At 37.6% G+C, this 24,473-nt stretch overlaps 1 pseudogene; it reads right to left on the reverse strand.

The window, feature by feature from the left end:
• Positions 1–11,164: 11,164 nt before the first annotated feature.
• LOC112317702 (UDP-glucuronosyltransferase 2B31-like) lies at positions 11,165–16,702 on the reverse strand (annotated as a pseudogene).
• Between the last annotated feature and the right edge of the window lie 7,771 nt (positions 16,703–24,473).

A 24,473-nucleotide genomic window follows, 5' to 3' on the forward strand; every position in this document is an offset into this window, starting at 1 on the left:
TGACTATGTTGGCAAAAATGGCACCAGTTGTTACACTGCTAGAGTCAGACAGGACCTTGGTTCAGCAACCTCAGTACTTGAGTTCTGGCTAAGAAAGAATTCAGGGTTGAGACTCAAACTATAAAAGAAAGTTTATTTAGAAAGCCACAGAGCTAGAAGTGACCTGAAGAAGAAATCAGCTCAGGAAACAAGTTACAGAGGCAAAAGAAGGGCACAAAGAGCTGCAAAGAGAGAGAGAGGCAAGGAAAATGTCTTAGGGAAGGGGGCAGGGGGAAAGGCGAGGGAGTGCCTCATAGAGAGAGCCACACTCGGTCCTCCATCTTGAGGCTATTTATCTGGAGGTCTCAGTGGAGAATATTCTATTCTATCCCAATAGAATATTCATCAGCTTTTCAGGTGTGTCCTTTTAGGGTCATGGTGTCCACAGATTGGTCAGCCCTAGAGCTTCTTTTAACCCATTGGATGGGCTAACTGCTTTCTTCATGAGCTGACCTATCGGAGCCTGTTCCATCAGTATCTCCTGTCTTTGTATGGAAGCCAGATGGGGCTTTTCTTCAGCCCCCTATTTCTTCTCTAAGGGGACAGGATTCTACCTCTTGACTAGCTACAGGCCAGGGGAGAAAAGGTCGGGGAAGGATCTGACTGCATGACAGGAGATGATCTAGGGGAGGAAAGGGTGCCTCAGAGTGAGGTCCTAACTAACAACACTTCTTTTCAATAATTGCTCTCCCAGTTCTGCCTGTTGCCAGGGATCCATTGCTAGGTGCCTGGGACTGTCTGCCCTGGTGACATTCCGTACCTGGCCAATTGTCCTGCTCCACTCATGCCTGTATGACTATCATAGCTGCAGTTCAGTGTGACATGCTCAGTACAGGGCATACAAAAATCACCAAGCCCAAAGTTTGTTCCTCTGACAGCCATAGGAGGCCAAATTAAAGTTACAGTGTTGCTTAGTAAACATGGAATTAGCAATTCAAATGTTTAAAGAAATCAGGTTAAAGAAGGTTGGAGCTCTCATCGCCTCAGCAATTTTCATCATTCTGCACATTCTCTGCTTGGACAGTACTTATATGGACAATGGCAACTTTTTCTTTTAGGGTTCCACATTTTCTACTCCCAGTGGGAGTTACCTTTTTTGTTTATATAGGGGATCCAAAATATTTCCTCTACCATCTTGGAGTCTCCAGCTAGGCCTGAGAATTATGTTAACATAAGATACATTAAAAGCAGACAGGAGAAAAACATACAAATTTTATTTTCACATGTACATGAGAGTTTTCACTAGAAAATGAAAACTCGAAAAGTTATTAGACCTAAGGACTTGTATATTGGGTAGAACAAAGTGTAGTAAGCGAGGAAAAGTATGTAAAGTATATTAGGAGACTATAGGTAAATAAGGGTTATTTTAACAGTATTTATGGGTACATATTTTTCTGAGCCTCAACTCCCTGTCTCTAGTGATAAGATTGTTCTTTTCCTCTAGGTTCAGGAAATGTATCTTTTATGTGGGAGTTTTCTCCTGCTTTCAGGAAGAAAAAGGAGGCCAGAGTACCATCTTTTCTTTTCAAGAATCTTTAGCTCAAAATATTCATTATGCCAAGTCAGCATATTTTGGATGGTGTATTTGGAACCCCTTCATTTACATCATTTTTCTAAATAAGATATAATAACACTGCTTAGGGCTGTACTTATTAAACATTAATCATATTCCAGACTTGTCTAACAAGATTGCATCTACGATATTTTCATTATATTATGAGGCATTCCCAAACTCTTCAGTCCTGCAGTTCTACACAGTCCCCAAATATTTAAGCAAATATTTGCGTACCTACTCAATGCCAAGTAGTATTTGATGTTCTGAGGATAACCAGTGGCTTAGATGTACAGTGTGGCACTTTTTAAAGAAATGCTGTAAGAGTAGATTTCCCAGAGGGCAATGTTATTTTTTGTTGTTACTGAATGGCTTCTCACTGGGAACACTATTTCCAAAAATGGAGTATTGTTAAGCTTGCTGCAAATGTTAAGCAATTATTTTATAGCATAAATAATCATCTCATAATTATCTATCACATATTGGCTTCTTTTTAAATGTTGATTGAGGATGATATTACTTTTACATTCTCCTTAAATTTAACAGTAGATAATTTTATTTTTTATAGTTTATTTTTTATTATATTTTTTCCATTACCATTTATTCCCCTTATACCACTTCCACCTCCACCCATTCCCTCCCCCCACAATCACCACACTGTTGTCAGTGTCCATGAACCGTTTTTTGGTTAAACCCTCCACCCACACCCCACAGAACTGTCAGCATGCTTTCTATCTATGAGTCTGTTCCTATTTTGATTGTTAGTTGTTTATTCATTTGATTCCACATATGAGTGAAATCATATTGTATTTGTCTTTCTCTGACTGGCTTATTTCACTTAGCATAATGTTCTAGAGGTCTGTGCATGCTCTCACAAAGAGTAAAATTTTCTTTTTAAGCCGTGTAGTATACCACTGTGTAAATGTACCACAGCTATTTTATCCACTCATCTATTGATGGACACTTGAGTTGCTTCCAAATCTTGGCAACTGTAAATAACGCTGCAATGAACATAGGGGTGCTTATATTCTTTTGAATTAGTGTTTTCAGTTTCTTCATATATATTCCCAGAATTGCTGGGTCATAACACTCAATTCCATTTTTAACTTGTTGAGGTATCTCCATAATGCTTTCCACTGCGGCTGCACCAATTTGAATTCCCACCAACAGTGCACAAGTGTTCCTTGTTGTCCACTTCCTCCCCAGCACCCAAACCATTGTTGTTTGTTGCTTTATTGATGATAGTCATTCTGACAGGTGTGATGTGATGTCTCCTTGTGTTTTCAATTTACATCTCTGATGATTAGTGACGTTAAGCATCTTTAATATGACCAATGGCCATCTGTATGTCCTCTTTAGAGAGGTGTCTATTCAGGTCCTTTGTCCATTTTTTAATTAGATTGTTGTTTTCTTTTTCTGGTGTTAAGTTTCATAAGTTCTTTATAAATTTTGGCTATTCATCCCTCATGAGATGTATCAGCAATATGTTCAACCATTCCGTGGGTTGTCATTTCATTTTGTTGATGGTTTCCTTTGTTGTGCAAAAACTTTTTAGTTTGATATAGTCCCATTTCTTTTCTTTTTAATTTTTAATTGTTATTCTATTACAGTTGTACCAATTTTCCCCCTTTGCCCTCCTACGCCCAGCCCACACCCTGCTCCCACAGTCAATCCCCACACCATTGTGTATGTCCGTGGGTCACCCATACATGTTCCTTGACTAGACACTTTCCCTGCTTTCCCCATTATCCCCTCCCCCAATCCTCTGGCCATTATCAGTCTGTTCCAATTTTCCATGCCTCTGGTTCTATTTTGCTCATTAGTTTATTTTGTTCATTAGATTCCTCTTATAGGTGAGATCATATGGTATTTATCTTTTACTGCCTTTCTTATTTCACTTAGCATGATATTCTCCAATTGTATCCATTCTGTCGCAAAAGATAAGAGTTCCTTCTTTCTCCTACATAGTATTGCATTTTGTAAATGTACTACAGTTTTCTGATGCACTCATTTACTGATGGGCACATAGGTTGTTTCCAGAACTTGGCTATTGTAATAAGCATTGTTATGAACATAGGGGTGCTTAAGTTCTTGTGAACTGATGATTTGGGATTCACCACTGCTGGGAATATACTGCAGGGTATATTCCCAACAGTGGAATTGCTATGTCCAAAAGCAGTTTAATATGTAGTTTATTGAGTAAATTCCATATTGTTTTCCACAGTGGCTGCACTAGTCTGCATTCCTACCAACAGTGCACGAAGGTTTCTTTTTCTCCACACACTAGCCAGCACTTATTTTTTGTTGATTTAGTAATGATGGCCATTCTGACAAGTGTGAGGTGATATCTCCTTGTTGTTTTATTTTTTTCTTTTTTAATTGTTGTTCAAGTACAGCTGTCTCCATTTCCACCACACCCTTCTCCCCTGCCCCACCCACCCCCACCTTCCACCTTCAATCCTACCTCACTTTGGCTTTGTCCCTGTGTCCTTTATACATGTTCCTTAACGACCCTTCCCCTTCTTTCTCCCATTGTCCCTCTCCCACCTCCCCTCTGGTTACTGTCAGTTTGTTCTTTATTTCCATGTCCCTGGTTCTATTTTGCTTGTGTGTTTGTTTTGTTGATTACATTCCACTTATTGGTGAGATCATGTAGTATTTGTCTTTCACTGCCTGGCTTATTTCACTTAGCATAATGCTCTCCACTTCCATCCATGTTGATGGGAAGGGTACAAGCTCCTTCTTTCTTTCTGCTGTGTAGTAGTATTCTATTGTGTAAATGTACCAAAGTTTTTTGATCCACTCATTTGCTGATTTGCATGTCTGATGGATAGAAATGTTGAGCATCTTCTCATATATCTATGAGCCTTATGTATGTCCTCTTTGAAGAAGTACCTATTCAGGCCCTTTGCCCATTTTTTAATTGGATTGTTTTTCCTCCTGGTGTTGAATTGTATGAGTTCTTTATATATTTTGGAGATCAAACCCTTGACTTACGTATCACTGGCAAATTTCTTTTCCCATAAGGGAAAATCAATAAATGTAGCACACTATATTAACAAAATATTTTTTAAAAAGACAAAAATCACATGATCATGTCAATAAATGTTGAAAAAACATTTGATAAAATCCAGCGCCCATTTATGATAGAAAACACTCAGCAAAATAGGAATAAAGGGAACATATTTCAACGTAAGAAAGGCCATTATGAGAAACCTACTGCCAACATCATACTCAATGGGCAAAAACTAAAATCTTTCCCCTTAAGATCAGAAACAAGACAAGTGTTCCACTTTTACCTCTCTTATTCAACACAGTACTGGAAGTTCTATCCACAGCAATCAGACAAGAAAAGGAAATAAAAGGCATCAAAATTGGAAAAAAAGAGTATGAAATTGACATTATCCACAGATGACATGATAGTGTACATAGAAAACCCTATTGTCTCCACCACACAACTACTCAACCTAGTAAGTGAACTTAGCAAAATAGCAGGATACAATGTCAATATTCAGAAAATGATGGCATTTTGTACACCAATAATGAGCTATCAGAAAGACAGACTGGGGGGGAACCCTATTTACTATAGCAACAACAAAAATAAAGCACCTAGGAATAATCTTAACCAAGGAGGCAAAAGACCTGTACTCAGAAAACTACAGAACATTGAAGAAAGAAATTAAGAAGATACAAATAAATGGAAGCGTATACTGTGATCATGGATTAGAAGACTTAACATCATTAAAACTTCCATACTACCCAAAACAATCCATAGATTCAATGCAACTCCTATTAAAATGCCAATGGAATACTTCACAGATGTGTAAAAAAATTTCAAAAATTTCAAAAATTTATATGGAACCAAAAAAGACCCCAAAGAGCCTCACAATATTGAGAAAAAGAACAAAGTAGGAGGGAACACAATTCTTGATATCAAACTATATTACAAGGCCACTGAAATCAAACAGTCTGGTCCTGGCATAAGAACAGGCACATAGACCAATGGAACAGAATAGAGAGCCCAGAAATAAACCCACTTTTTAAATTTATTCTTTGTCTCCCTTGTCTATCAGAATATATCAGAAAAAAATATTGCAATGAGCAAGCAATGTCTGAAAATTTTGCTGCCTGTGTTTTTTTTTTCTAGGCTTTTTGTTGTTTAGGGTCTAATATTTAAGTCTAATGCATTTTGAATTTATTCTTGTGTGTGTCATAAGAAAGTGGTCTAGTTTCATTGTTCTGCATGCATCTCTCCAATTTCCCAAACACTATTTATTGAATAAACTATTTTCAGCCCGTGGTATGTGCTTGCTTCCTCAGACAAATATTAATCGACTATTAATATTAATTGATCTTGATTAGCTCAAGATCCAAGTCAAGTGGCAAAAGCATCGAGACTGAAGAGAAGGCTGTTGTGAAACTGAAGTTGAAAGGAGCTGACCAAGATTGCAGCTGTTATTCAGCAGCAATGTGAATAAGGAGGGCAATACATTCGGAGGGCGTATACTAGCCCCAAACAGAGTTATTGCAACTGCACTGCATTCTAATCTGCATTGGTCTCTTTTGAAGGCTCTGGTCCTGCCCCCAAGAATGTGCTACAGGTATTAATTACATCCGCTGTAGATTCTCCTAAATTTCTATTTCTTTCCTTGGCATTTTACTTTGTTTTAGTTCTACATTTCAAAGTCCTCACAGAATAAGCCCAGGCAAATATTTATGATCTGCACAGGAACATTAGAGCGATATCAGAAGGAAAATGGAAAAGAAAGTCACCTGCCTTGCCATCCCTGTAAATTAAGTTCCAATTTGCAGGGCATAAACCGTGAGAAGCGTCTGGCACAAACTGCTAGGAGAAAGAAAGGTGCAGGATACCTTGACTTAGAGCTGAGACTGCATCTTGCCACCCTGATTTAGAAGAGTAGGAGCTATAAACAAAGCCATTTCAAAGCTGCCAATAGTTTTTTTGTGTCACAAAAACATGGAAACGTATTGGGGACAGACAGTTCCTTTGTTTGGACTAACCCTCTCAAATTTTTTTTTTATGTTATGTAACTGTAAAACAATGACTACAATTATAAAAAGAGAGGTTTTGTTTAATTTTGTAAAAGATCGTTCACTTGGTAGATGAGTTGAATTTCCACAGATTTGGTTCCCCTGAATGAATGTCTTCCCTGAGATTAGCACTCCTTTGTACCTTACAAGAGTTGCTTTTCTTGGGAGAGGTGAGCTGAGGACATTGCTGATTGAAGATAAGGACCTGGGGGCCAGGGGATGAAGGAACTGTTTACAAAAAACACATTCTGCTTTCAGCTCCTGATTGTGAGGTGTGATACAGAGTTGGGAAGGCAGACTCCTTTGCCCAAAATCTTTCATCAGCTAACAAGCTGAGGAATGTCAGCTTTTAGAACCTCAGATCTGGAAACAGCACTCAATGTCTCTGTCTCTCTCTCTCTCTCTGTCTCTGTCTGTCTGTCTGTCTCTCTCCCCCCCCAACTCCTTCTCTCCCTCCTCCTCCTCTTCTTTCTTCCTCATCTCCCTCCCCTTCTCTATCTCTCTCCCCCTCCCTCCTTCCCTATCTTTCTGTATTTATAATCTCTGCCATCTCTCTAGTGGTTTCATTATCTTCTATTACAAACAAACATTCTCACAAGATAAGAAATAGGATCACTGGCATCTATTTTCAAAAACTAACCCTAGTATTCAAAAGCAAGGCCTTCCTCGCTATCTCCATCTGGTGAAATAGTACAACTTGGGTCATATGACTTACCTCAGCAGAGGCAGAGGTGTTCTGACTGACCTGGGCCAAGCCACATGCCCAGGAATTTAAGCTTTGCCACTAAAGGAAAGTGTGATGGGAATTGGCCAGTAATTTGACTGGTGTCCTTGGCAGCTAAAAACAATAGCTAGCACTTGCATTATGTGAAAAGCTGAGTAAAGAGTTATTTCTTAACTCTGGGCATATATCCACTGCTTCGGAACCCCAGTTGGGCTGCCTTGTGCTCTCAGGCAAGTCCTTAAGGAAACAGAGAAAAGACATACTGTCCAAAGCTTGAACACTAGCTCTAGGAAAGGCACCCAAATATTTGTGAATGAAGAAATAAATGAAAATCTTGAATGCATTATTTCCAGACCTTCCCCATAACCTACTTTGTTCACCTTGCTCCTTTTCTCTGTGTAATGATGTCACCTATGGTGGGGGACAGGGATGTGAGGCGCGGGGCGGGGTGGGGAGGGGGGGTTGTTCAGGGGAGGGTACATATAGGTAAGAGGACTGATCTTGTCTACCTGATTGTTGACTGGATACTAGAGGATGAAGCTTGAGGGATACAATTTATTTTCAACAATATGAATTTGGGCCATTTGATGCCCATCAGCCTGTGAATTAGAAATCCAAGGTCTTGGATTTTTAAATCTGTTACTCAGTATTGAGTATAATCAAGTTGAAACTATATATAGGGTCATATTTTTAATATTTACCATTTTTATTGAAAAGTATCAAGAAAAGTAATTTTTTTAAAGGAGAAAACAGTTTATAGCGGTAATATAATTGTAATCATTAAAAAAAATGCCTACCACAGATTCTTAATTTAGTCTTCAGGACAATTAACAATTGTCAAGTATGTATCCAATTTACTTTGCAAATTCTTTTCTCTCCAGTTTCATTGAGATATAATTGATACATAATGATGTATTAGTTTATGGTATGTAACATAATGATTTGATATATGTTTATATTGTGAAATAATTACCACCTAGTTTACTTGACATCCATCACCTCACATAGTTACTTTGTCTTATGATGAAAACTTTGAAGATCTACTCTTAGTAACTTCCAACTTTCAAATATGCAATACTGTATTGTTAACTATAGTCTCAGAATTTATTTATCTTAGAACTGGAACTTAGTATTTTTTTTACCACTTTCACCTATATCCACCACTTCAGGGGATATTGGTCTATAATTCTCTTTTCCTGTGGTATCTTTGTCTGGTTTCATATTGGGAAATGCTGTCTCATAAAATGAGTTTGGACGTGTTCCTTCCTCTTCTATTTTTTGGAAGAGTTTGAGAAGGATTGGTATTAATTCTTCTTTAAATGTTTGGTAGAAGTCACTAGTAAAGCTATCTGGTCCTGACTTTTCTGCATTGGGAGGTTTTTGATCACTGATTAAATCTCCTTACTAGTAATTAGTATGTTCAGATTTTCTGCTTGTTCATAATTTAGCCTTGGTAGGTTATATGTTTCTAGAAATTTATCTATTTTTGTCTAGAATGTCCAATTTGTTCATGTATAGTTGTTCACAGTAGTCTTTTATAAACTTTTTTATTTTTATATATCAATTGTAATGTCTCTGCTTTCATTTCTGATTTTATTTATTTGGGTTCTCTATCTTTTTCTCTCAGTGAGCCTAGCTGAAGTTTCGTTGATACTGCTTACATGTTGAAAAAACAATTCTTAGTTTTATTGCTCTTTTTTATTGTCTTTTAATTTTTATTTCATTTATTTCTGCACTAATCTTTGTTTTCTTCCACTTACTAGCTTTGAGTTTTGTTTGTTTTTCTGTGTCTAGTTTCTTGAGGTTTAATGTTTCCTTATTTGAAATATTTCATGTTTCTTAATGCAGGTGTTAATCACTATGAACTTCTCTCTTAAATTTGCTTTTGCTGCATCCCATACACTTTGGTATATTGTATTTACATTTTCATTTGTCTCAAGATATACTTTAATTTATCTTTTTTTAAATTGTTGTTCAAGTACAGTTGTCTCCATTTTCACCCCATCACACTCCCTCACCCCACCCATATCCACCTCCCACCCTCGAACCTACCCCCTTGGGCTTTGTCCATGTGTCCTTTATACATGTTCCTTAATGCCCTTTCCCCTATTTTTCCCCATTATCCCTCTCTCCCCTCCCCTCTGGTTACTGTCAGTTTGTTCTTTATTTCAATGTCTCTGGTTACATTTTCCTTGCTTCTTTGTTTTGTTGATTAGGTTCCACTTATAGATAAGATCATATGGTACTGGTCTTTCACCACCTGGCTTATTTCACTCAGTGTAATGCTCCCCAGTTCCATCCATGCTGTCACAAAAGACAGGATTTCTTTCTTTCTCCTGCATAGTATTGCATTGTGTAGTATTACAGTTTTTTGATGCACTCATTTACTAATGGGCACTTAGGCTGTTTCCAGCACTTAGCTATTGTAGATTGTACTGCTATGAACATTGGGGTGCATAGGTTCTTTTGAATTGGTGTTTCAGAATTCTTAGGGTATAATCCCAGTAATGTTATTGTGGTTCCATTTTTAGTTTCTGAGGAAATTTCATACAGTTTTCCATTGTGGCTGCACCGGTCTGTATTCCCACCAAGAGCGCACTAAGGTTCCCTTTTCTCTGCATCCTCTCCAGACTTGTTGTTTGTTGGTTTGTTTATGATAACCATTCTGGCCGGTGTGAAGTGGTATTTCATTGTGGTTTTAATTTGCATCTCTCTGATGGCTAGTGATGTTGAGCATCCTTTCTTATGTCTCTGGGCCCTCGGTACGTCCTCCTTGGAGAAGTGTCTCTTTAGGTCCTTTGCCCATTTTTTAATTGGATTGTTTGTCTTCCTGAAGTGGAGTCCTGTGAGTTCTTTATATATTTTGGAGAGCAAACCCATGTCCTAGGTATCATTTACAAATACATTTTCCAATACAGTTGGTTCCCTTTTCATTTTACTGCTGTTTTCTTTAGCTGTGCAGAAGCTTTTTATTTTGATGAAGTCCCATTTGTTTATTTTTTCCTTTATGTCCCTTGCTCTAGGGTACATATCAGTGAAAATATTGCTGCGTGGGATATCTGAGATTGTCCTACCTATGTTCTCCTCTAGGACTTTATGGTGTCACAACTTATATTTAAGTGTTTTACCCACTTTGAATTTATTTTTGTGTATGGTGTAAGTTGGTGATGGAGTTTCATTTTTTTTGCATGTAACTGTCCAGATTTCCCAACACCATTTGTTGAAAATGCTATTTTTACTGCATTTTAGTTAACTTGTCTTTTGATTACATGTGGATTTTTTATGGGAAAGGAGGAGCTCAGTGCTCCTAAACCCTGCGTTGTTCCAGGGTCAACTATACAGAATTCCTGGTGAAGCCAAGTACAGCTGGAATTGTTTCAGAATTACTCTTCCCTGTGGTCCCAGACCCTTACCAATTTAAATGTATTTACTTTCTGGTTTAGAGTAATTCCTCATTGCTCAATGTATTTTTCTACCGAAAACACAAATGTAGAGGAACAAAAGTTTTCTGGATATCTCATCAAAACTGCATACTCATCTATTTTCTGCCCTGCTTTAAATTTACTATTTGTTATTTTCTCTCTGGAAAACAATGGCAATCTTTCCTGTATGAAATTTATACTTTTTCATCCTAATCATTGTTGTAAAGCTTTTTTCTTACTTATTTTTTTGTTGTTGTTTACAGAAATTAGAAAAGAGGAAACATTTTTCAAACTTTGAATTTGCAAACCCTACATTATCCAGAAAGTTCTTCAAAAGTACAATTCCACCCTGATGGTATTAGTTTCATATGAGGGTCACTGTACTTCTCTAAGACTAACATTGTGCGTCCTGGTATCTGTGTGATTCCAGTAAACTGCAGCAACACTTACAGTTCCCTGGGTTCGATGTTTCGTCTCTTTAGTTCTCTGCCAGTAGCCTTCTTCAGCCATGCTATGGAAGATGGTTCCCTATAGTAACATAATAATACAGCCTCACTTTGTAGATTAATCGCTGACATGGACTGGTTATTCTCATTCTTCGACATTCTTATAAAAATAGCACATGCTTGTTAAAAGATCATCTGAAGAACTACGAAAAAGAATCAAAAAGGAATTAAGATTTAGCCCTACTCTCCCTCTACATATATCCTTGGTGTGAAATCTATATGCATATTTGCACAGCCTGATTATATCGCTCCATATAGTTTTATTGGAGCATTTTATAAAGTCAAATCTATAAGAATGTTTAAGAATCTTGTTGAAATTTGCCAACTTTTTATTTCTTAAAGGGAAAGTAGAGAAATTATCTGGGATCCTAATAATTAATGGAAAGCAAGTAGGTTGGGGAAACAATTTACTTTATATAAAAAATAATGACTGCTTTTATAAATCATTGACTTGGATTCAAGTCTTATTTTTGCAGCTTAAAAACAACAGCTACTATTACAAATTATTAGGATTATACTTTTATTCATGCTTCTCCTTGTCTTGCTTCTCCTCCTCTTTTTCCACCCCTACTAACATTTTCACTCTCCCTTAATGTAAAGTGGTATACCTTTCAGGAGTAGGTTTAGATTGAACAGAACTTTCACTAATCTTACCTCAGCCTTTACCCATGTGAAAGTTCCCATATATAGCCTAAATAACTTGCAATCAAAAGAGCTATTGCATTAATCTTCAAATAAGATCTGTTTTATGTTGCTGCTAATCAAATGGTAGACAAAAAGGGTCTCTTAATCATTTAACAGTTCAGTAAATGATATTTGCTTTCTATTTATATTTTAAAGATATTATATCAATTTAAAACATATAGATTTTTTCTCCCACAAGGAATATTATCCTATATATTAACAGAATTATTTTGTAATTTTTAACTATGAACAGTTTCATATAGAAGTGCTAGAAATTATTTGGTCTTTATGAAGTATACAGAATTTATGGTCTTTATTATATGTGTAGTGTACATTTTCTCCTTCACCATTTTCACAGGCAGCTGTGATGACAAGAACCCTGTTCACTGAGCGATCTTTACTGAGATTTTGTGCAGGCTTGGTGAGTGGGGGTATGGTAGAGAACACCTGCTGTAATAAGCAAGTCTGTTTCATGCTCTTGATGTCAAACCTGGAGATCTCAATGAGGAATTGTTTAAATGCTGTAGTGAAGACAAGCAAACTTTGGGTTTCGCTGCCAATATTGTTGGAACACACATTAATATTGTTGAGGAATGATCTCCCCTTTAAGCTAGAATACTGGAAAAGAGCCTTTCAAAAAATTTAGCATTTCAACTTGCTCATCTGATTGCCTAATTATATATACAAGGTCTGTCTGGAAAAAGTCCAGCCTTTATTAATATAATGAGAAAGTATGCAGGACATCCACAGGTTGCAGGACAACCTAGTAGCCGAGGAGAGTGGACTGGAATGCACATGCGTGAACAATAACAACTTCACTGTACTGGTCAGTGGGGGTGGTATACACTGTTGAGTGAGCATGTGCACAGTGTGGCCATCACATTCAAAATGACTGACTAAATAGAGCAACAAATCTGCATCAGATTTTGTGTTAAGCTTGAACATTTCTCTGCAGAAACTATTTGGATGATCTAGAAGGCTTTGGGGATGATGCAATGAGTGCAGTGCAAATAAAAGTGTGGCAGAAATGCCTCAAAAATGGCCAAGAATCCATTGGCTGTGACCCACATTCTGGAAGGCCTGTAACAAGTAGAACACCTGAGAATGTTGAATGCGTATGGGCTGCCATCAACAAAGATCAGTGACTGACAGTGTGAGAACTAGACACTGATTGGGGGATTCCAAAAACTACTGTGTCTGAGATTTTGATGCAGATTTTTGGCATGAAACATGTGGCAAAATTCGTTCCATGGCTTTTGCTGCCAAAGCAGAAGGAACATCATGTTGCAGTTGCTAATGACACTGGGTGAACTCTGTGAAGTCCCAACATACCCATTTTGAAGGAGCCTGAGGTGTCATTGTCCTATATACAAAATATAGGACGCTTCAAAATTCTTATAATTACTTATCTCTAACTTACTTTTCCAGCATCATCTGCCTCTTTATTCAGCCTCTTTCCACTACACTAAATTTGGACTTCTTAGGAACTGTCATTATTATTCTTCCTGCTTTACTTTTTGTGTCTTTCTCCCCATGCCTCCCTCCTATTGCTGCACATCCTTCAGATCTCACTTAACCATCATTGATATGAAATACTTTCTTTGATCCTTGCTGGATATTCTCTAGCATTGTGGTCTTTCCTTATTATAATACTCTTCACAATTTTTTGAATCCTCAGCCAAGGATATGTTTATTGATTTGAGAAAGAGAAATATCGATGTCAGAGAGAACTTCGATCAATTGCCTCCCGTAAACACCCCTACCAGAGATTGAACATGTGACCTTTTTGATGTATGGGCCAACACTCCAACCAACTAAGCCACCCAGCCAGGGTCACACAATTTTTATTATTTGCTTAAAGTCTATCTTTTCAAGTAGAATGTCAGGTGTGTATGGGTGGAAATTGTGTTTACACTGTTAGTTTGCCTATCTATTATTTATCTCTGGACTATACTAGTCGCTTTTAGAATATTCTTTGAACGAATGAGTGACACTTTCTTATGAGTTGAATAATGAGACCTAAATTTAATTAACTGACCCTATTCCCAAAGGCTCTCAGGTATAATACTTCATTTTGTAATGATAATGAAATTCATATTCTTGTAATGGTATTGAAATAGTTGGCAGGTCATTTTGTCCAGCTTCCTGTATCTTTCTCATTGTGATCAAACATCCTAAATAAAGAATGCAGATAGATTTCCACAGAAAAATCAGAGTAAACAAAGCAAAACAAACAGGAATCGTTTACCGTAGGCAGGGGTTTAGAAGGTTTGCATGGAGTCCTCCAACAAATTCAAAATGTGGTGAGAGTGGGTGAGGAAATTCAAGAACCCAACGGGTTCAAGTGAGCCACATTTCATCCTTCTCCTTTAACTCACATAATGGAGTGGGTCTTCCTGAAGGGATGAAAAAAACGAACAATTGCTGGAGAAAATGAGGATATTGTAATGTGATTATACCAGGTAATTTTCTGAAAGGAGCTTGGAATAATGTAGCCAAAGATATTTAAATGTGTCTGGTTTGAAAATGCAGTTACAAAGTATATGTTTTATGTATATATATATTGTTCATGTAGATAAAAGAGTTAATAGACTTTTATCACTAATGTCACCTGGTATATTCAGAATCATAACCAAGTCTTAATCTAAGCACTAAAGAATTAAACATGGATTTGTTTATTCTGTAAAGATTCAAAATTAACTAAAGTATATATAAACAATAATTTCTACTCCTTAATTAACTAACCCTACCACACCCATTAAGACACCTTTCCTTAGAGTACTTAATCTATATTCTACAATTTATCAACTTATTCCCTTATTCCTAGATTTTCCAAGTATACTGTGAGGTTTTGGAAAGTATGGCTACTACTGCATTTGGTTCACATTGGGAGCTTAATAATATTTACGGATTAAGTAAAAGTATTTGCACAAAAACAGCTGGAAAGTTTTCATAAAATACCAAGATAAATGTGCTTACCCATAATTTTGTCTAATTTTTCTTTTATTGAAGAGACATGTTTTTAAAATATAGAGTAATAACTTGTATGTCCACCCTTCAACAAGATTTTAAGACTTCAGAACAGATGATGTGTAAATACTTAATGAAGGAACGAGTAATAATTAGAAACCTAGAATTATAGATTCCTGAATCTGAGATATGGCCACTTTATCTCGTTGCGAAGGACTCCTTCAGGTAACATGGGAAACTAGTTTAATTTAAATGAAACAAGGCTCTGCAAGGGGAAACATCTCCCTCAATGCTCCGTAGATATTGTGCTAGAAATATGTAACTCCTCAGTATACACGTCTGCCTGCTTTGATGAAGATAACTAGTGAAATTCCTAATGCCTCTTATTAAAGATGGAAACATTACAGTGAAATTGACATGTGGAATGAATAGACAGAGCACAGAGAACTTTTAAGCCAGTGAAACTCGTCAGTACAATCCTGTTCTAGTGGATACATGACAGTATACATTAGCATCGAGAGTGTGAACTACGGACTTTGGACGATAACGATATAATATACTTTCATCAATTATAACCAATGTATTTCTCTCTGGGGGATGTTAATAATAGAGGAGGCAATATATACGTGTGGGCAAATTTCCACTTAATATTGCTGTGGACCTATAACTCCTCTATAAGATAAAGCCTATTACAAACAAACCAAAAAATAAGAATGACAATGTGATTACTTACAGACCTCTTCAGTGCCTCACTCTGTGGTCTCTGACTTCCTGGAGTGTCCTAGGCTGGTAATGGACCACAGGGCTCAAACCGACCTTACCATTTAAGCATTTCTATAACATTTGTGGACTGAAAGATCACTTCTTTTATTTCATCATTTCACTTATAAAGACAAATTCCTCTCACTCTGACTTTATATTTACGCAAACTCATCCTCCAAGGCACTAGGAAAGTTAAGACCTCATGCTACCCACTGAGACCATGACTTACCCAGTGCTTCACTATAAATCTGATCCTACTTCTCATTGAATGTTTGGAAGCAAAAGACAAAGCACATGTATCCTGCTTTTTACCCTCTGCATGAAGGTCATTTGATCACTTAATTCTGACATAACAAGTACATAGGATGGAGGGATTGGAAGTCCTCACAATATGCTTTTCAATTGTAAAACAGGAGAGAAGCAGAAAGTGTACACTAAATATATTTCCACAGCTCAGCCAACAGCTCTCCACAGGGTACAATGACATCCACAAGAATAACATCAAACCTTGGTTCCTGTAGTTTTGTTATTTTCCTATTAAAAATGACATTTTTACAGAGTTTTCAATAAAATCAGACAATTCCAAAACATTTCTTGCATATGTGACAAATATGTCCAAAATGTATCTTTTGGCAGATCATTTGTCTACTTATTTTGCCAGCTGCATGAAAAATAATAGCACCATATCATTTTTAATTAAAGATGTAGGGTAAATCTCAAATTTAATAGCAGATGATTTGTTGGGATCAACAAAAAAGGAAGCCTAAGATGTCAGAACAATTACTTCATGACCTCTCTGGACAAGTTCATCCGTATTATCTTCGTATGGATCCAATGGTTGTATTCCGTGGACCACACCAGCACCTTTCCACAGCTCCCAGGGCTAAAGTTACAACTCAGCTGCCGCAGCAGAATAGCAAATCCATTTTATAGACGGCCTGGTGGAACACAGTGCTTCTTTCAAATTGCTGATACCTCTGCCATTGCTCATGCTTATATCCAAGGAAAGATCAATCAGAAAGTTAAAATATAACTCATACACCTCAAAGTATAACCACAGAACTAGCTCAAACTGGCCTTATCCTGTTTCTAACAAGACCCAGAACCAAAGTGTAAACCTTGGATATACCACTCCAGAGTAACACTTGTGAACCCTTAACTATTCCCCTCACTGGAACCAAAGGACCTGGAAATGACCAGATGCTAAACACCAGATCCCGTTCATAAGCAAAGGGACCATTGTCCAGGAAGATTTGATGCTGAAACCTCTTTTTTTTTAAATTTTTATTGTTATTCAATTACAGTTGTCTGCATTTTCTCCCCATCCCTCCACCCCACCACAGCTGAACCCACCTCCCTCCCCCACATCCACCCTCCCTCTTGATTTTTGTCCATTGTCCTTTATAGTAGTTCCGGTAATCCCCTCTCCTCACTGTCCCCTCCCCACTCCCCCCTGGCTATTGTTAGATTGTTCTTAACTTCAGTGTCTCTGAAACCTCTTACACCTGTTCTAAACCTGGATCAGGGAGACAGATGTGAGCCCTGCCTCCAGTCTCCTTATCAGTCAACTCAAAAATAAAAGCCTTTTCTTTTCACAAAAGCTGACATCATAGTATTGGTTTCTATGCATATCAGGCAGCAAGTCCTCGCTCAGTAACAAAAGTAAACATATGCACAGTCAGAGCATTTGGATGGCAAGTGGAAAAAGTGAAAGATAGATAAATACTTGGGCAATGATGATGACTCAGATTTCCACATGAAAACACTACATGCATTCACAACAGGAAGTTTATTAACTACATAGCATGATGATTATTTCCTATTCATTAAGCGGAAGTGGATCAACATAAAGATCTTCATCCTTGTCATCATGCTGAATACGCTGAGGGGGAGGAAGAAGAGAAGGGGTTGGTCTTGCTGTCTCAGGTCACGGCAGAAGCGGAAAAGTTGGAAGGGGAGACAGGAGAAGCAGGCACACTTGGTGTAACTTTACAGTAATACACTTAATTTCTGTCTGGCTCTTTTACTTGTTGTTTCTCTAAAAATGTTTCTATACAGTGCCAGTCCTTCTTCCACTGTTGACTTTAGTTTCAGTGCCCATACCATAGAAGGGTCCATGTTGTAAAAGAAGTGAAAAGCAACCTTAAATATCAGAACCCTTCTACCAGATTGTCTGATTACAGTTTGTTTTCTGGCACTGCTTCTCCATCTTCTTCCTCATCTCTGGCTCATATGGTACTTCTATTTCTAAATTTTTGAGGAGCCTGAATAGTGTTATTCACAGTGGCTGTACCAATGTTTATTTCCATCAACAGTGCACAGGGTTTCCTTTTCTCCACATCCTCGCCAGCGCTTGTCTTTTGTCTTTTTGACAACAGCCATGTGTAGTATTTCATTGTGGTTTTGATTTGCATTTTCCCGATGATTAGTGGTGTTGAGCACTTTTTCATGTACCTGTTGACCATGTGTATATCTTCTTTGAAAAAATATCTGTTCAGATTTTCTGCTCATTATTTAAATCAGATTGCTTTTGTTTTGTTGTTATGACTGTTGAGTTGTATGAGTTCTTTACATACTTTAGATATTAACCCTTTATCATACATAAAGTTTGCAAATATTTTCTCCAATTCTGTAGGTATCTTTTTCATTTTGTTGATGGTATTCCTTGCTATGCAGATTTCAGTTTGATATAGTGCAACTTGGGTTTTTTTCTTAATTGTTTTTCCATCTACTACTATTTAAAAAATATTTATTGTTGTTCTATTACAGTTGTTCCCATTTTCCCCCACTACTCTCCCCTGCTCCACCCACCCTGCACTTCCACATTCAATCTCCCTCCGCCTCCATTGTCTTCGTCCTTGGGTCCTTTATACATGTTCCTTGACTCAACCCTTCCCTTTCCTTCCCTCATTATTCCCCACCCTCATCCCCTCTGGTCACTGTCACTTTGTTCTTTATTTCCATGTCCCTGATTCTATTTTGCTTGCTTGTTTGTTTTGTTGATTAGGTTGCACTTATAGGTGAGATCATATGGTATTTGTCTTTCACTGCCTGGCTTATTTCACTTAGCATAATACTCTCCAGTTCCATCCATGCTGTCACAGGGGTAGAGTTCTATCTTCTTTCTGCTGTATAGTACTCCATTATGTAAATGTACCACAGTTTTTTGACCCACTCACGGATGGGCACTAAGGCTGTTTCCAGTACTTGGCTATTGTAAATAACACTGCTATGAACATTGGGGTGCATAGGTTCTTTTCAATAAGTGTTTCAGGATTTTTAGGGTATAGTCCCAACAGTAGAATCACTGGGTCAAAAGGCAGTTCCATTTTTAGTTTTTCTGAGGAAATTCCATACTGTTTTCCATAGTGGCTGCACCAGTGATCCACAGTCTATGGCTATCTTCCTCCATTGTTAATCTAGCCAATCTGTAATCAGCAATCAGGCTTAAGCTCCACAGGGTGGAGCAGAACAATTCCTTTCGGTGGGTGTATTGCTTCCCCTCAGGCTGATGCCACTTGGAGGAGACTGCTCTGCCTGAGCAAGATGGCTCCTGCAGTATGGGGAATGGCTCAGCACAGGGATCCTGACTGCTGCTGCCTCAGTTCTGTCCCCAAAGCCACCATCCCCAGGCTTTCCTCAAGTGTCTCTAGTCCACTCTGCCCCTCCTCCTTCACCAGAGCCAAGGGTAAGTGGCTGCAAGTGAAATTTTATGCATTGGCCCTTTAAAAGACTCTCTGTGTCTCTAGCCATCTCTCTCTGGTAGACAGAAACCCCACCACTTCTCAGAGATGGATGGTATCTGGGTTCCTTTCTGGCTCTGGTGTTTTAGGTTGGGAAGCCCAGTTTGGGTTTAGATCCCACACTTCTTAGGGAGAGACCCCGGCCACTGAAATTTCCTTCAGGAACTTCAGCTGCTGCCCATGGGAGGCCAGCCAGCCTTCTCACACCCCCTCCACACTCTGTACCAGTCACGTTTTGGTGAAGTGGTTTCTTCTGTCTTCCTGTGGTTATGAGGCTTCTCTCCAGTTATTGTTAAATTGGTTACTCCGGTTGATTTCTCTACAATTTAGTTGTAATTCCAGATTGGTTCTGGGAGGAGGTTAGTGCAGCTTCCACTTCTCTGCACTCTTGGGCTCTCTTAAAATGTATTTTAATATTAGTATAGACATACCAATTTTATGGTGGTCAGAGTTTTCATGGCCTAAACTTTTTAACCATTTTACCTTCAATTTTTCTGCATCCTTATATTTAAAATGTTTCCTTTACAACATATAGGCAGAGACTTTGTCCCCATCTGGCAATCTTAATCTTTAATTAGAATATTAATCCATTTGTAGTTAATGTTATTTTACTAATACAACTATTTGCTTTCTACTTGTCCCATCCTTTCTCTAGTTCTTTTTTCCTCATTCTTTTGCTCTGTTAAATTAGTAATTTTTTGTTTATTCTCTTCCTCCCCACCATTAGCTTATTAGTTATATACTTTTAAACTTTTATTTTAAGGATTACTCTAGAGCATGATTTCTCAAGGATATTATGATTGACATTTAGGACTAAATTCTTGATGGAGTGTGGAGAGGGCCTGTTCTGTGTATATTGTAGGATATATAGCAGCATCCATGGCTTCTACCCACTAGACACTAATAGCACCAATCTGCCTTCTCACAATCATGGCAATCAAAACTGCCTTCAGACACGGTCCAGTATACCCTGTTAGAAGAAAATTTCGCCCCTTGAGAACCACTGTTCTAAAACTGGGCTCACCAGTAACTATCTGTGACACTTGAAATGTGGTTAGTGCAAATTGAAGTGTGCTCTAAGGGTAAAATACCACATCTTAAAGACTTAATATGGTTTTTTAAAAACCTCTTTCATAATGTTTATATTGATTTATGAAATCTAAGATGTATTAGGTGAGAATATACATTATTTATATAATTTCACTCACTTCTTCTTTACTTTTTATAGGTAAAACTGCTAGAAATTGAAGAATTATTTATGTAGTTCTCATCCGTGGTTTGCATTATATTCCTTTGACAGCACTTCTGTAGAGATTATGGCATGAATCCTTCACTTACTAGAGTCTAATATAAATTAATTAGTACTTTTTCCCTGGCTGGTGTGGCTAAGCGGATTGAGCACTGGACTCCAAAGCAAAAGGTGTTCCAGTTCTGGGTTGCGCATGCCTGGGTTGTAAGCCAGGTCCCCAGTAGGGGGCGCATGAGAAGCAACCACACATTGATGTTTCTCCCCCTTTCTTTCTGCCTCCCTTCCCCTCTCTCTAAAAATAAATAAATACAATCTTTAAAAAAATTAACTAGTACTTTTGAAAATTACCAGACAATGCGAGGATTTTAGAACACTCACTCTGTTAACTTCTCTTTCCCTCCTTTTGTGCTATTGCTGTCAATTATGCTTTTTGTTATTTTTTTCTCAGCAATATTTTTCTTTTTTGTATTTTATTTTATTGATTTTTTTAGATAGAGAAGGGAAGATGGAGGGGGAGAGAGAGAGACATTGACTTGTTGTCTCACTCATCTGTGCATTCAATGGCCTCTTATATGTGCCCCAACCAGGGACTGAGCCTGCAACCTTGGCACACCAGGATGATGCTCCAACCAACTGAACTACCCTTTAACTCCTTGGTTGTCAGACTTCCATACAGTTCAATTTTCCGGCAGTTCTGGTTATTTTTTGTTTTTAAATTTGTTGTTGTCCTTCTTTAGGTTGTGCAAGGAGGCAAAGTGGATCTACCTATGCCCTTATGCCTCCATCTTGGCTGGAAATTAGTTTAGTATTCTTCTGACACTATGCATAATTATTACAATATGATTGAGTATATTCCCTATGCTATACTTTTACATTCCTGTGACTACTGCATTAAATGCTTTCTATTTTATCCAAGGATAGTAAGGAAGTTTATTTTCAATGTTGACTAAGTGGAACTCTTTTTTTTAATCTTTAATATTGTCCCTCTCTGAATGTGATAAGTTAATATGCACTAATGCATTCAGAAAAGATTCTTCTTTCTTCAATAAATCCACTTTACCTGGCTGGGTAGCTCAGTTGGTTAGAGCATCAGCCCAATACACCAAGGCTGTGGGTTTGATCCCCAGTCAGGGCACATGCAAGAATCAACTAATGAATGCATAGATAAGTGTAATAACAGGTCAATGTTTCTCTCTCTGTATCTCTCTATCTCTCTCCCATCCTTTCCCTCTAAAATCAGTAAATAAATTTTAAATACAAAAACACTTTTTAAAAGAGAAATCCACCTTATCTCTGCTCATGAAAGAGAAGAAACTTGTTGGCTGTGTGCTCTCATTGAGATGTATCTATACAGATAGATACATTGTGTCCCTGAGACTCAGATATGTGTGGTAGAAATACAATACAAAGTATTTGGTACTCAAATATATGGTACCCAAGTAACTGCAATACACAAGGATGGGAGCCTGGCCTAGACACAAGTAAATTAAGGGTTTCAAATCGCAAAATTGCAATTGTCACCTTTATTATCTTCATTGATCTTTCTGTGTCTCTTTCCCTGTTTCCCTCATCTCTCACGGGGAGGCGATGTATTGGTTTTCAGAATTGTTCCATAAGCTTAACATTACGTTTAGTTTTCCAGGCCTCCCATTTTTCTATGGTCAACAAGTATTCTTTTAATAAACTTCCTTTTTTGGCTTATCATGTTTCAGGATAGGCTTCTGAGAGAATCCAATGAAGACAGACCCTATTATTAGAACCCCAATCTCAGAAAAAGTTACACATTGACTTTGAACATTTTAGATACAAATAGACATTTAAAACTACAATCCCAAAGCGAACGCCTCCACCATTGCCTTCTTCAAATCAAAGTGCTAAAATACCGAATTTTATTTTTTAAATTTTGAGATCATTTCCATGACTTTCTAATGTATCTGGCATACATTATTTATTTCCCACAAAAATGTTGGCAGAATTCCCTAGAGGGAACAGTCTTTTTAATATATCAAGTCATCTTTTTATTTATCCTAGAGGTAAAGGGTTAATATGCGGTCGCACTGGAAATAGTGCTGAAATTTGAGAATGCATTTAAAACAGTGACACTAATAATCTATAATATTCTACTGATTTGGAATATAGTTTACAAGAAAAACCAATTACTTTTATAGAGAAATCGAAAACCTTAGACCGAGAATATGTGAATGATTTTCATTTAAACAAATGAAGAAAAGTGATTCATCTTTGCTGCAAAGTGATCCTGTTGCATTTAATCAGGGAACATTCACAATGTTTGGGCTCAGTGTTTCTGAAAACCTTAAAAAAAGACCAAGGACAACAAAAAACCAGAGCACATTTTCCCTCAGGTTTTAACTTGAAAATTCAATCAAAGTTTATTGATAAAAGACTGCACCAGCTAAAATATATTATCCTAATTTAGGAATCAATAAGCATTTCTGTGATTTTTATGCACTATAAATTATGTAACTTAATTTATGCTTAACTGATGTCCAAATGTGTTGGTAAATGAGATGCCTAAAGCAATGTGTGGATCGAATAGAATTCTGTTAATGTTGAAAAGTGGTGGCACTTGTATTCTAATTATAATAGAGCTAATGTAGACTGTTTTAACAATTTGTGTACTAGATTCATTTTATTTACTTAGTGGTCCTTCTTTTTCTGCACCTGGCTGATCCACCCACACACCAGAAAGACAAACTGAAAGCCCCAAGAAATGTTTTAGGCAATTGCCTCCCTGTTTTTCTATTTGTCTCTCCCAAAACTCACACCTCCTTCCAGCCTGATTTGGTTTTTGATCGGCTGCATTTGTAACAGAGGTGAAGCTGAATTTCAAACATTGGGTGAGAAGCTGGCAGCATTTCTTGGTTTAGGTACCTGTAGCCAGTTCCCTCAGAGATCTCTGCTGTGCTCCTCCTGATGTTTTTCCTGAAGACACCTTGGTGTACAGAGCTTGCCTCTAGGGTGAGGTATGGAAAGATTTACACACTGATGAAGGAGCCGCTTGGGAAAACTAAAGTAGGATCAGAAAAATTTCCTTTTTAAGGCTTAACATTGTTAGAAATTTTCTGACAGATTGAGGGGATCCATCCAGGATTTTTTCATTGGAAAATAGCACCAAAGTCTTTGAAGTAGAATGAACTCTCAGTGATTTGTGCTAAGACCTAGACAAGTCAAAAACATAGATGTTCAAAATAAGAGGCTTTGAACAAAGCATATGTTAAAAGGACAAAGCTATTCCAGTAGATTCCAGTGATGGCCTGACGTGTTATCAGTTTGGGGGATGAATGACTGGATGTGTACAGGTACAAACTTGAAGCCTAACTATGGTAAAACTGCACAGGGCTGAAGGGAGCTGGATGAGAAAGGACGTCACTGAAGCAGCAGATCAGTGTTTCTCAGACTGGGCAATACAGGTACTCAATAGAGACACCGAGTACAACAACTAACAGACAAACAAAACTGTTGCAAAAGGCCTCGGGAGACTTTTAGTTCTCACTTCTTCTTTCTTTTAAGATTTTATTTATTTATTTTTTATATTATTTTTAAGTATATTTTATTGATTATGCTATTATAGTTTTCCCAATTTTTCTTATTTTATCCCCCCTCCACCCTGCATCCCCCAAGCCTCCAGCATTCTCCCCCTTCTTTCATGTCCATGGGTTGTACATATAAGTTCTTTGAATTCTCTGTTTTGTATACCATTTTTCACCTCGCCCTGTCCATTTTATGCCTACCAGTTACGCTTCTTCTTC

This window comes from Desmodus rotundus, chromosome 4 (assembly GCF_022682495.2).
Source record: "Desmodus rotundus isolate HL8 chromosome 4, HLdesRot8A.1, whole genome shotgun sequence".
NCBI lineage: Eukaryota > Metazoa > Chordata > Mammalia > Chiroptera > Phyllostomidae > Desmodus > Desmodus rotundus.